This window comes from Elephantulus edwardii, unplaced genomic scaffold (assembly GCF_000299155.1).
Source record: "Elephantulus edwardii isolate Elephantulus edwardi_28Jun2011 unplaced genomic scaffold, EleEdw1.0 scaffold00001, whole genome shotgun sequence".
NCBI classification, from domain to species: domain Eukaryota; kingdom Metazoa; phylum Chordata; class Mammalia; order Macroscelidea; family Macroscelididae; genus Elephantulus; species Elephantulus edwardii.
This window is the reverse complement of record NW_006399751.1, coordinates 3007496-3021528: the sequence shown is the minus strand read 5'-3', so window position 1 is coordinate 3021528 and position 14033 is coordinate 3007496.

Below are 14033 nucleotides of genomic sequence, written 5' to 3'. Positions count from 1 at the left end.
CCACGATAAACATGGGAATGCATATATCTACTTGGATGTCATTTATGGTCTCTTTAGGGTATATTTCCAGTAGTGGAATTGCTGGGTCAAATGGTATCTCTATTTGCATGGATCACCCTTTTTTAGATGCCGTTAGCAACCTTGTGAACAACAGACCTGATGTCTGTGCTGTCCTGTGCCATCCTCATCATCTCTGACAGCTGAGTCCATTTCAGTAATCTACAAGTCATCCATGGTGAGCGGGTTTCAACAGAGTTTCCAGGCATTCAGACAAATGAGGAAGAAAGACCTGACAATCACGTTCTGAAATGTATTCCATGATGGCTCTGTAGACCAACAAAAGAATCTGTCTGCTTAACAGCAGTCATGAATGTGGTATAGGACCTGGCATCATTTCATTCTGTTAGACATTGGCTCACCATGTATAAAAGAAGAGCCACCCTGATGGCAGCTGACACTAAGTCATGGTCAGTATTTACTCTGCATTGTCACTTTTGAATTCTTGTACTGAATATCCTCCAACTGGTCCAGACCCACTCTCCCTTCTTCTCTACATTAGTTTTTCTATAAGAGATTGATCTGCATGTGCACTGACTTCTATTATATTTAGTCTACAGGGACCACTAACAAGAGATAACAGAAGGAAGAAGTCTGAGATCAGAGTGTAGCATCCCCACAATGCCAATGCTGATCAGCTTCCCTCCCAACCTAAGAGTGTAACTTCCTGTCACATGGGCCTTGAGACCCGGGCCACTCTTGTCTCCAGCTTCTGGTAACCACATCTTCTCTTGACCTCTTCACTTCTGGAGTGTTAACATGGCTCCAGGGCACTTCACCTTCCTTTGAGGTTCCCTGGACCTTGACCACATCTTTATAGAAACAGTAGTTCCAATAGGAACTTTACTCAAATTATCCTAATTCCATCATGAGATTTTTCACTTACTCTGTTTACTGCCTCTGACAACCCACTGCAGGATCAGCTATGAGTTGGTTCTGACTGAACAGCGCACACCAACTCTTCTCTTACAAACCAGACCAACCATAAGTACATGCAGTTATTGCTACCAAGCGCTCACACCGAGCAAGGCGCAGAACCACATCTGACTAGCTCCAAAGCCTACACAGGCTCACTGGATTATACTACTATACATCAAATAATAAAGTAGCTGATATTAGATGGATCTTAGCTGAAAGCAGGGAATACCAGAGGAATGTCTGTGTTTCATTGATTATGCAAAGGCGTTTGACTGTGTGGATCATAACAAACTGTGACTGACTCTGAGAAGAATGGGAATCCCATAACACTTGATTGTGGTAGTGCAAAAACTATACTTGGACCAAGAGGCAGTCATTAGAACAGAGCAGAGAAACACTGCAGGGTTCAAAATTGGGAAAGGTGTATGCCAGGGATGTGTCCTATCTCCATCCCTTTTCAAGCTGTATGCAGAACAGATTGTCCAAGAGGCTGGGCTCTATGAGGAGAAGTGTGGCGTCAGGATTGGTGGAAGATCTATTAACAATCTGCGTGATGCAGATGGTACAACCCTGCTTGCTGAAACTGAGGATGACCTGATGCACTTGCTGCAGAGGGTCAAGGACTGCAGCCTTCAGTATGGATTGAGGCTCAATGTAAAGAAGACAAAGATTCTCACCACTGGGCCCATTGGCAGCATCAGGATGAATGGTGAAGAGATTGAGATTGTTCACAACTTTAGTTTGCTTGGCTCCATGGTCAACACTCTTGGCACCAGCAGCCAGGAGATCAGAAAACGTATTGCAGTGGGAAAGTCTGCTGTTAGGGGCCTCTCCAGGGTACTGAAGAGCACTGGTGTCACTCTGGAGACTAAGGTGCATCTGGTACAGGCTCTGGTCTTTGCCATCACTTGTTATGCATCGGAGATTTGGACAATGACTAGGGAGGATAGAAGGAGAATTGATGCTTTTGAGCTGTGGTGCTGGAGAAGAGTGTTGAATATACCATGGACTGCTAAGAGGACAAACAGGTTTGTCCTGGAAAAGGTGAAGCTGGAATGCTCCTTGGAGTCAAGGATTTTTTCATCTGACATACTTTGGGCATGTTGCAAGGAAAAACTGGTCCTTGGAGAGTGACATCATGTTTGGGAGAGTGGAAGGACGGTGCAGGAGAGGAAGACCCTCGATGAGATGGATCGATTCTGTGAATGGAGTGATGGGAATCAGTGTGTCTGAGACGACGAGGCTGGCACAGGCTAGAACGGCGTTTAGGGCTCTTGTACATAGGGTCACTGTGAGTCACAAGCGACTCGATGGAACATAACAACAACAATATTATGTACAATAGACTGGAACCTGTCTGATTCTGCACCATCCTCTAGGGGTTGGCTCTTTAGGCTGAGGTCAGCTAAATGATTCTTCTGATCTCTCCTGGTTTTATTTGTGTGGCTGTCATCACTAGAGAACTGTCTCAGGATTGAGTCCTGCATGATGTCTCTTATATGTTTGGCAGTGGGTTGGGAGACATAGGAATGATTCAGCCATGTTTTTCTTGGATCTAACTAGGCTTCTTTACAAAGTAGCTGGTTTCTAAAAGTAGCAAAAGAGCATAGCCCTCAAGGTTCAGACTTAAGTTTGCTTCAGGTTTTCTCTGTCTTGTGGGCATAGCCCTGATTCAAGGCTAGCAAATTAGATTCTACCTCTTGGTGGGAAGATCAACAAAATATTGTGACTTTCTTCCACCTCCTACCTCTAAATCTACCAGATTGGACACTCCTTTATAGAAGGGACTATGCTATGAAAATGTTATATCCTCTAGCCTCATAACCCAAGTTAGAAAAGCAATTTGAGCACAGCTAATGTTTTTTTGAGTTAGAGCATGTCCACTGTAGAACTTGGTGAGCATCTGACACTCTTCCTGTCCATTACTACTGGACTAAAAAAGATGTCTCTTAAAACGTAACATGAGGAAGTGGAATTTTTTTCATTAGAGTTCAGCAGAATTTGTAAAAGAATCTTTTCTTCAGCCATCGCTCCCTTGTTATATATTTTAACTCCGCCCTGTGGCATACCACAGCCAGCCCAGCTTCTCCTTCCCACCCTTTCACACCACTCTTTCTTGGCAGCAGCACTATGCTCACATCGCCACAAAAGGCAAAGGGAGAAGTCTTGCCTCCTCCTCTCCTCACTTCCTCCTTTCTTTCCTCAATTCCTCCTAGAATCCTTGTCTGTTCACTCTTAATTCACCTATCTTAGTATGGGTCTGTTACTAGTTTTTACACTCTCTCATTCCTGGTAACCATTCAGCAATGATCCTTTCTGTATTTAAACCTTTCTTCAACTCTTCATTATAGTGATCTTATGCAATATTTGTCCTCTGGTGACTGACTTATTTGACTCAGTATAGTGTCCTCTGAGTGCTTTCTAAATGTTGTGCAGTATTTATCAAATCCCTTCTTTTTCAGTGTTGCATAATACTCCATTGAAGAATTGTATCATAGATTCATATCAATTCATCCATTGATGGACACTTAAGTTGTCTCTATTTCTTTGCTATTATATATGTTGTTGCAATAAGCATGAATGTATACCTGTTTGTATCACAGTACTTTTTCCCCGTTTAGGATATATATTTAATAATAATATTGCTAGATCAAGTGCCATTTTCCACTTTTTAGGAAGTGTCAAACTGCTTTCCATGATAGTTGCATCATTTTACATTTATATTAGTAGTATATAAGAGTTCTGGTCTCTCTATACTCTTACCAGCATTTGCTGTTTACAGTCTTATTGAAATAAGCTATTGTGTGTTTTGCTGGGATTAAATGATATCTTATGGTTACTTAGATTTGCATCTCTCTGATAGCTAATCATCTAAGAATATTTTTCCGTGTGCTTGTTGGCCCTCTAAATGTCTCTCAGTGAGATGTCTTTTCATGTCTTTTGTTTATTTTGTAATTAGATTGTTTTTCTTTTTCTTATTAAAATACTGGAATTTTCTATAAATTCTAGAGATCCCTTGCCAGATATGTCATTGCCAAATATTTTTCCTCAACTCTTTTCAATCTTTTGAGAAGTTGTTTTATGCATATAAGTATTTATTTTTTTAAAGATAACAATCATCTAGTTTATCCTCTGCTGATTGTACATATTCAGGTATATTTGGTAGTCTACTTATGCCATAAATTCAGGCTCCGACATTTGCCCTACTTTTTTCTTTAGTGATCTTTATAGTTTTAGATATTATACCTAAGTTCTTGGTCCATCTTGAGTTCATTTTTATATATAGTGTGAGGTGTCAATGTGTTTAAATTTTCTGGAAATTAATATCCAATGTTTCAGCACTATTTATTTGACAGGCTATCTTTTCCCTCAAAGATATATGTCTTAATGGGAGAATATTGTGTTTATCTTTCTCTTAGATGTACCTATAAATGTGACTAGAAACCCTCAGCCTTTTAGTAACTCCACACTTTATGGATAACCTAAGATCCTGGCCTAGGGGATAAAGAGTTGTGCTTCTATTCCAAAAGCAGGCAGTATGAATCTTATCACCTGCTTTGTGGGAGAAATACTTAACAGTCTTCTCCTATGCAGTTTGTGACCTCTGAAAACCTGTGAAAAGGTCATATATATATGAGTCAGTTCTGACCCAACATCAATGAATGCATGGATGAGCCACTTTTCCATTTATTCTACAAGTATTTATTGGGTGCCTGCTATGTTCCAGACACTCTGCAAATCCTGGAAATAAACTAATTGCCCTCAAATAAATCTCAACTCATAAGAACCCTATAGGACAGAATAGAACAGACTTGTAGGGTTTCTGAGGATGTATCTCTATAAAAGCAAGACTCCTGTATCTGTTATTCATGGATCAGCTAGGAGGTTCAAATTACCAACCTTGTTATTAACTGCCAAGTACTGTAAGTACTTTGCTACCAGGGCTCCATCTGGAAACGTAGATGTAAATTAAACATGGCCCTTGCCCTTAAGAAGCTTACAGTCTATTAGGCAGAAAGACACATGAGGATATAATGTCAGTTAATGAGGTATGTGTCACATAAAATAATATGTTAGGAAGCTACTGTGCCTAGCCTGGGTGATTGAAGAAGGCTTTCTCAAGAAGATAATATATAATGTGGCTGGAGCTAAGCACTGTCCATGGACACATAGTGCTAGCTACATATGTAATTTAAAGTTCCCAGCAGCCACATTAAAAAAAGAAAGAAGAAATAGGTGAAAACAATCTTAAGAATATATTTCATACAATGTTTTATACCAAAAATATTGTCACTTCCACATGTAGTCAATATAAAAAGTATTACAGAAATATTTTACAGTCTTTTTATTGGAACATATACTTGATACAACCCATCTTAGTTTGGACACTAAATATTATACACCAAAACAATAAGGTGTATTTAATGGAAGCATATTTTACCTTACTTCAGTGTTTTAAATTGATTGAAAAAGCAGTTAAGTGCTCAGTACCTGTGTCTGGTTGTTGACTACCATTTATTGGAGAGCCAAAGTCTAAAGGTTAAACAGAAGTGAGGCAAAAATAGAGCATTTCTGATTGTGTAATATGAAAGACATAATGAGCAAAAACATGTAAAAGATCATGGAATTGGGACTCTAAGCAGTCTGGTATTATTGTGACCTAAGATATGTCAGTGATGGGAAATGAGATGGTGATGGAAGGAGAAAGAAGAGTCAGCCGAATAGAGCCTATTGTTTTTGTTGTTGTTGAGTGATGTCAAGTCTATTCCAACTTATAAGTTACCCTGCGCACAACAGAACAAAATGCTTCCTGATCATGTTCATCCTCACAATCATTGCTGTATTTGAGACAATTGTTGTAGCTGCCATGTCGACACATCTCGATAATGGTTTCCGTCTTTATAACCCTCTACTTTATCTTGGGCTTGGATACCCTTCATAACAGCAGCCAAGAAATAAAAAATCATATTGTCCTGGCAAAATCTGCTGTCAAGGACCTCTCCAAGATGCTAAGAAGTGATGATGTCAGTTTAAAAAGCAAGATGTACCTGATTCAAACCAATCTTCTCAAATATTTGTTATACATCTGAAAGTTGGATAGTAGATGAGGACAACAGAAGAAGAATTGATGCCTTTGAGTTGTAGCGTCATAGGAGAGTATAGAATATCCTATGGGCTACCAAAAGAACAAACAGGTCTATCTTGGAGACAGGACACTCAGGGTGCTCCTTAGGGGCAAGGATAGTGAAACTTCATCTCACTTGCTTGGGACATGCTGTTAGGAGGGACCAGTCCTTGGAAGAAGCCATTATACTTAGAAAGATAGGTCTCTTCTTTTCAGTGATGCATAGTATTTCACTGTGGGGAGGGGGAATATATATACACAGACACCGTAGGGGGAGGCGTGGGGAATAGGGAGATAATTATGCAACAGTGAGTGAATTTTTTTTTTAAAGTGAACTAGTTGGGGGTAGGGAGGGAAATGTTTAACCCTGAGTAAATGAAAATCCAACTTTTCTGTAATAGGGAGAAAGAAAGGTAGAAAGTCAGAGAAGAAAGGAAGACTCTCTTTGACCATGACTATAACAATGACCTTGAGTATATCGGAGCTGATGAAGATGGCATAGGATAAAGCAAGGTTTCGATCCATTGCTCATAGGGTCGCTATGAGTTGTAGTCAATTCATTGGCACCTAAGAACAATAACTGTTTTACCCAAAGGTTCTGTTGTTGTTGTTATGTGCCATTGAGTCACCTGAGACTCATAGTGACCCTCTGTACAATAGCCCTAAACCCTGCTCTATCCCTTAGCAATCTTATTGTCTCCAACATATCTATCCCCATTGCCCCAGTTACAATCAGTCCATCTCATTGAGGGTCTTTCTCTCCTGTGTTGTCCCTTCACCCTTCCAAGCATGACATCTGTCTCCAAGGACTGATCCCACCTTTCAGCATGTCCAAAGTATGTCAGACGAAGCTTCAGAATCCTTGCCTCATAGGAGTAGCCTGGCTTCACCCTCTCCAGGACAAACTTGTTTGTTCTCCTAGCAGTCTGTGGTATATTCGGTACTCTTCTCCAGCACCAAAGCTCAAAGTCGTCAGCTCTCCTTCTATCATCTCTAGTCATTGTCTAGCATTCTGATGCATAGCAAGTAATTGCAAAGACCATGGCCTGTATCAGGTGCACCATAGTCTCCAGACTGACATCGTTGCTCCTCAGTACCTTGGAGAGGTCTTTGACAGCAAACTTTCCCAGTGCAATTTGTCTTTTAATTTCCTAGCCTCTGGTACCAAGAGTGTTGATTATAGAGCCATGCAAACTGAAGCTGTGAACAATCTCAATCTCTTCACTATCTATCATGATGCTGCCAGTCAGCCCACTGGTGAGAATCTTTATTTTCTTGATGTTGTGCTTCAATCCATACTGAAGGCTGCAGTCCTTGACCTTCTGCAACAAGTGCTTCAGGTCCTCCTCAGTTTCAGCAAGCAGGGCCGTGTCATCTACATAACACAAATTGTTGATAAATATGCCTCCAATCCTGATGCCACTCTTGTCCTCATAGAGCCCAACCTCCTGGATAATCTGTTCCGCATATAGATTGAAATGATATGGAGATGGGGCACATCCTTGAAGCACACCCTTCCTAATTTTGAACCATGCAGTATTTTCTTGCTCTGTTCTGGTCTAAGTTTCTCATAAGCACAATCAAGTATTCTGGTATTCCCATTCTTCCAGAGTCAGTCACAGTTTGTTGTGATCCACACAGTCAAATGCCTTTACATAGTCAATGAAATACAAATATACATTCTTCTGGTACTCTCTCCTTTCAGCCAAGATCCATCTGACAGTAGCTATTATATCAGTAGTGCCATGGCCTCTTCTAAATCCAGCCTGCACTTCCGGCAGTTCTCTGTTGATGTGCAGTACCAGTTGCTTTTGGATAATCCTCAGAAGAATCTTGCTTGCATGTGCTATCAATGATATTGTTTGGTAATTTCCACACTCTGTTATATCACCTTTCTTTGGAATGGTAACAAATATAGATCCCTTCTAGTAAGTAGGACGGGCAGTTGTCCTCCAGATTTCTTGGCACAACTTGGTGAGCACATCCAGGGCAACATCAGTTCCTGGGGCTTTGGTTTTTGCCAATTCTTTCAGAGCAGCTTGAACTTCCTCCTTTTTTCACCACAGGCTCATCACCACAGGCTCTTGCTCATGTGAGTCAAAGGATCTCGCTCAAAGGGTCTGAGTACCTCTAAAAAAAAACAAAAACCTAAACATCATTTGTATACATATACTTAGGGTGCTCTGGTGGCCTAGTGGCAAGAAGCTGTGCTGCAATCTCGAAGACATGCATTTCAAGTCGACCAGCAGCTCAGTGGGAGAAGGATGGGCAACCTCCTCCCATATGATTAACTGCCTCTGAAAACCCACTAGAGGGTCAGCTATGGGCCACTTCTGACTCTGTGGTATAGAACAATAACAACAACGATGCATATACTTAGTTTGCGAAAATTTGAGCACAGAGTACGCTCTTTGCTTTTGGTTTGGTGAGACCACTCAAACCTAATGAGAATGAATCCATCCTCTTGGCTGCCCAAGTCAGAGGTTTAACAAGTCGATAGCTGGAATGAAGAGGAAACTATGTCCTAAGGAAAAGGAGGGGAAAGTATGTTTCAGGTACATATGTTTTATACTAATGTGAATTTTCCATGTTACAACTAAACAGAATAAATACATATTTCAGTAATAAAGGGGCTTACTGGTTCGCAGGAGACAGTTCAGAACTAAGGCACCCTGTATTACGGTTGGTCCTCCAGGTACCTAAAACTACAATCAGGGTGTCAGAGCCTTTCTTCCTTGCCACTTTGTCATCCGTTATGTCAACATTATCCTGAGGCTTGTTCCCCCTGGAATCTCAGAGTAACTGCAAGCCAACTTTAGACTCACATGTTTCCTCATTTATATTCATTGATAGTCTTTCTATCCCTTCATTTCAAGCAATAATCTCAAAACGTTCTTAATTAGACTGTCGTAGGACACAGGATCTACCCTTGAAGGAAAAACTGTCGCCAGGGAAAAGACATACACTGACTGGGTCAAGTCTTTCAGGGCTAGCAGTTGAACCAAGTATGATTCATTTTCCTCAGAGTCCATAGCTTGTATTAGGGTATACAACCTGCAGGAAAATCTAGAGACTGTTAAGATAAGGAAGGAGATATGTGTATTGAGTAGAGGACCAGTGACTACCAATTATAGTCCATCTCTTTAGATACTGTTGTTATTGTCATGTGCCATTGAGTCAAATCTGACCCATAGCTTACCCTCTAGGGGGTTTTCAGAAGCTGTAAAGCCCATGGGAAGAGATTGCCCATCCATCTTCTGTAGAGCAGCTTGTGGATCCACTTGCCTTTGGGTTGGCAGCATAATATTCCTTTATTTCTCTATTCCTGCAGAAACTACCACAGGACCATAGCCACACAAAAAATGTATACAACTTAAATGGAAAGAATCTAAAAACTTGCTTTTTTGCCTCTTTCCAGTCTGTACCTCAAGGCTCTGGGTTCTGTGAAATTTCCTTTCCTTTAAATGCAAGAGTAATTCCTTGTGGTCCAGTAACCTATGGCTAAGTAACAAATTTGCTACCCTCAACAACTCCTTCTTTGTCTTAGCAACATGACACCCTACAGACCACACACCAGAGTTCCCATGGTTCAGAGTTGCAGTACCATAACACATCTAACACCATAAAGATCAGGATGTGTGTGGTAAAATGGAATAGAGAAATAGGACAACAGTGGTAAGCTGACCTGTGGCAACTATGAAAGGTGGGAAACAACAATTGCTAAGAGTACTACCAACAGAGAGGATTCTTGGTCTCCAAAGTAGACCAGGGAAGATGAACGTTGACCCTTTGTCCATCTGAGAAAGTCCCTGGGTTGTACATCTGGAGACTGCATGGCTTTAGCAGTTCTTTATCTTTTGCTGTGAGTTTGAAGTCTTGTTCTGAGGATTGTTCTGAAGGTTAATCTAACCTTTGCACAATTATAGCTTCATTTCTTAGAACTTATTTGTCAATACACATCCCACATGTTAAACAGAAATGAGGGTAGAAAGCAAATGGTCAATTTTATATGCTCAATGATTTATTCATCACAAATACCTTTTTAAAAACACAATGACTGCACATGGACCTCACCTAATGGACTGTATAGGAATCAGATTGACTACATCTGTGGAAGGAATTGTTGCAGAAGCTCAATGTCAACAGCCCAGAAAGACCAGATACTGACTGTAGAACAGACCATCATGTACAAGTTCAAAATGAAGTTGAGCAAAATTAAAACAAGTCCACAAGAATAAAAATACAACTTTGAGTCTATCTTACCTGAATTTAAAAATCATCTTATGAATAGATTTGAGGCACTGAACACCAGTGATTTTGAGGCAAAATCAAGGATATTATTCATGGAAAGATAGAAAGGTCATTACAAAGACAGAGAAGAAATAAAAACCAAAATGGATGTTAGAAGAAACTCTAAAAATTGCACTAGAACATCGAAAAGCCAAAACAAAGGGAAGAGATTATCAAGTAAAGAGCTGAACAGAAAATTTCAAAGGGCAGCTTGAGAAGACAAAGCAGAGTATTATAATGGGATGTGCAGAGACCCAGAATTGGTGAATGGAAAGGGAAGAACTTGCTTAGGCATTTCTCAAGCTAAAAGAACTGAAATAAATTTAAGCCTCAGGTTGTAATATTGTGAGTTTCTATGGACATAATCTTGAATGATCCAAGAAGCATGAAAAGACAATAGAAGGAATACATAGAAACTGTACCAAAAAAGAATTGACTGACATTGAAATATTTAAGAAAGTACCGTATGACCATGAGCCAGTGGTAATAAAGGAAGAACTTCAAGCTTCGCAGAAGGCATGAATAAAGAAGATTCCTCTGAAGTAATCGATGCGCTACCAACTGACATGTTTCAACTAAAAGATCCAGCCCTAGACATGTTCACCAGTCTATGCTAGGACATTTGGAGGACAACTGCCTGGTCAACTGATTAGAAGTGATCCATATTTGTTTCTATTCCCAAGAAAGGTGATCCAGCAGAATGTAAAAATTGCCAAACAAGATCCTTAATATCATATTCTAGCAAAACATTGCTGAAGATCCAAAAATTAGTATCACAGTACATTGACTGAAAACTGCCTGAAGTTCATGCTGGTTTTAGAAGACACTGGCACAGAGATAATATTGCTGATGACAGATGGATCCTGACTAAAAGTAATTAAGATCAGAAGAATGTCTGTTTGTGTTTTATGGACTATGCAAAGGCATTTTACTGTGTGGACCATAACAAATGATGGCTAATATCGAGATGAATGGGAATCCCAGAATGCTTAAATAACCTAGACCAAGAACTTGTTTTATGAACAGAGTAAGGGAATACTACTACAGGTTTAATATTAAGAAAAGTGTACGCCGGAGTGGTATTCTTTCTCCATACCTATTCAATCTATATACCGAACAGATTTTTTTAGAAGCTTGACTCTTATCAAGAAGAATGTGGCATCAGGGTTGGAGAAAGACTCATCTACAACTTGCATTATACAGATGACACAGCCTTGTTTGCTCAAAGTGAGGAGACTTGAAACATTTGCTCCAGAAGATCAAAAACTGCAGCCTTCAATATGAATTACATCTCAACATCAAGAAAGCATTCTCATGACTGGATCTATAGACATCATCGTGTAGAAGGAGAAAAGATTGAAACTGTCAACAACTTCCTCTGCTAGGATTCACAACCAACACCCTTGGTACCAGCAGTCAGGAAATCAGGAAACATATCCCACTGGGTAAATCAGCTCTCAGGGAACTCTCTAAATTCCTAAGGAACAATGATAGCTGTTTGAAGCCTACGGTTTACCTGAATCACTTGCCATGCATCTGAGAAACAATGAATAAGAATGGCAGAAGAAGAATTGATGTGTTTGAGCTGTGATGTTGGAGAAGAACACAGACTATCCTATGGGCTGCCAAAAAGAACATATTTCTTGGAGAAAGTGCAACCAAAATGCTCCTTGGAGGCAAAAATGGCAAAGTTTCCCCTCACATGCTTTGGGCATGTTGTTAGGAGAGAATATTCCTTGGAGCGAGACAACACGCTTGAAAGGGTGGAGGGTCAGCAGAAGGGAAGAAGACCGTCAGCCAGATAAACTGACACAGTATGGATTCAAATGTGACAGAAATTAGGAGGCTGGAACAAGATAGGACTCGGTTCAGGTCTGTTGTTCATAGGATCCCTATGAGTCCTACTCAGCTCAACACCTAACAACTATAACAACATCCCACAAAAATTTAGTAGGGTTATTATCCTTTTCCTTCTGGGCAGCTCCACCGGGTAGTAACAATAGCCACAGGCTTGGTTTGGTCTTGTTGTTGTTAAGTGACATCGAATTGTCTATGACGTGAAGTAACAGTGAACCTTGCGTTTCCTGTGTCATCCTCCTCATCTCTGATGTACTTGACCCCACCCTTGCAGACATTGTGTCAGTTCATCTTAAAGATCTTCCTCTCTTTGACTGACGCTCTACCTTTCCCAGAATTGTTGTCTGTGTTCAAGGACTGGCCCTTCCTAGCAGCATACTCAAAGTATGTGAGACCAAGTTCAGTCATGGAAACCTGGAGATTTCTGGTTTTCTAGCCAAAAATCTCTAGGCTTTATCCATCTGCCTAGCTTTCAGCTTTTTCTGACCATGGCCTATAATAAATGCATTTCACTTTATGACCCAGTATTTAATTATATATGTGAAAATTAACATTTATTTCTGAAGAATCAAGTCACAAGTTTCACACAACACTACCCTCCCTGCATATAGGACACACTGATATTTTCTGTTCTATTCCATTTTTAAAAAGAGAGAGAATGAAAAAGAGAAGCTGATCACTCCACTAAATTGATTTTTGCAACCCACTAATGGGTCACACCTACAATTTGAAAGCACTACCCTTAGTTTAGTCTTGGTTTAATGACCTCGCCCTTAATTTTAGCTTCTGCTTTGAGGGAAATGGAAACAATAGCCTTGGGTAAAGACATAATTTCATTTTGCCCTTGGATTGCTCCCAGACACAACTTTACAGAACACCTCAACCTCTCCTTCTTCTGGCAGCAGATGCTTAACAGAATGTGTTGGGGGAGTTTAGCGTAGAATAGGCCAGATTTCTTCAGTGTCCGAATCTCATGTCCTGTTAGCCTCCTGGCCTCCCTGATGCTGTAGGTATTAACCTTGGCTTGAGATAGAACAGGTAACCTTCCTAGCCTTCCAGTCCCCAGAGTAGAAACTGTGAAACTGTAAATTGCAGGCAATAGTCAGAAAGGCCATATTCCTTTTGCTAATATTTAAAAATAGAGCGCCTTCAACCTGTTTTCATACAGTACTTTATTGGAGGTTGCCAAAATTGGCCGGTCCACTCCAGTATCCTGAATTTTTCACACCATGTTAAGATTGGAAAAGCACCTGGTCAGTATTGCTAGACAGGAAAAGTGGCAACTTCACGAGCTACATATAAGGACATCCATCTTCCCCGTCTAGTCTCCTCTACTTGGCATTCTAGAGATTCGCGAACATTTCTTAAAATGCACCATTTTCTGGGTCAAATCTCCTTCCTCTTCTTAAGAGTTTCTTCAAGTCCTCCTTTCCTGATGAAAAGGTCTTAAAATGAGTCTGTAAATTCCTATTAATATGTTAGTCTTCTCCCGGGGAACCACTCAAGTATCTGTATTTCGTTGAGGAGACTACTGAGGGTAAAGATGGTCTTAAAGAAACAAAAAAGACTCTTATCTAACGGTAGAATTTTAGGTATAGGGTATGAAGGCAGCCCATCAAGTTGACAGTGCAGGAATTTGGTAGCCAGACAACCCTGAATCTGTTGTTGTTGTTATGTGCCGTCGAATCGCCTGAGACTCATAGCGACCCTATGTACAACAGCCCTAAACTCCGCTCTGTCCTGTGCCAATCGCACTGTCTCTGACACTCCCATCCCAATTATCCCA